The sequence below is a fragment of the Echinococcus granulosus genome, assembly GCF_000524195.1.
Source record: "Echinococcus granulosus chromosome Unknown EG_S00400, whole genome shotgun sequence".
Taxonomy (NCBI): Eukaryota; Metazoa; Platyhelminthes; class Cestoda; order Cyclophyllidea; family Taeniidae; genus Echinococcus; species Echinococcus granulosus.
The window spans coordinates 4,126-5,291 of NW_020170779.1; positions in this window are offsets into that span (position 1 = coordinate 4,126).

The window sequence follows — 1,166 nt, forward strand, 5'->3', positions numbered from 1 at the left end:
GTTTTGCTAAAATGACACACCTTGATGGATTGAGCTTACCTGCTACCCACGCCTTCTTGGTTTCTCCGAGTTGATTTCTTAAGCTTGTCATGCCTCATACGTTGGGTTCACGTATCGTGTCTTACCCATTTCTTCTTTTTGCTCTGTGGATCTGATGATTAAGCAAGCTACGCGAGCAATGAAATGAGTTTGAGCACGATAATACAATTTGTGAATGTAGGCGTAAGGAACCTCATTGCAATGTCATTAATACCCCAAAGTTGTAGCATTTTTAAAGCTCCAGAATTGAAAAGTGGAAGACAACCTTGAAGAATGAATCACTTTCACCTAAGCGCCGTATATTATAGCAAAGGGAATTAAACACCGCAGGCAACACTAGTGCATCAAAGAAAACTTTGGTTATTTTGAAGCAGAATAAATAGAGGGCAAATGAGGAGTCCTAGCTCCGAGGTTGAAATCAATGCAACTGCGAGGGTAGATATTTGCGGATGAAGATCAAGTCCACAACTTCATGTGTAATGAAATGTTGTAAACCACGTAAGCTATCACTTCAATTACAAAAATAAGACAAAATCGTCAAATAATGTCAAATTACCCACACGATGCTCCAGTTTGTGTCATGTTTAGCTTCCTACTGGCAGATAACTGTCAACGAAAAAGACAATATTGAATCGCAAGTAATTTACCATAAGGAGAAATAGAAAGTAAGTTAAATCAAAGCCATTGGACCCCCTTCTGTTGCACGATAAGGTAATTTACTATTGTGTTCGTAGCACACATCGACGACCTGGTTTTGTAACGGCTGTTTGGGACTAATACTGCATCCCAGTAAAATGAGTCCATAATCTGAGGAATTACTTTGCACACTTCTTAGCTGCGCAATGGAATTAACAAGCATGCATGGATCCGTTACCACAAATGCATATGATAGTTAACTAACAAGCCAAATTTAACCAAACATTACTGAAACTACAGACACTACTCGTCTAAAGGCTGGCTCATCCCACTGACTTTACGGCAGACACCTGCATTTATCACCCAATTGGCGTTTATGTTTTAATTGTTCCACCAAACTGCGCCATATTTACTCTCTGAGGTGAGAATGATTCTTCCACCGGCAAATGCCTCAGCACTTGCACAAATCGCCAAACATTGTACATTGGGGG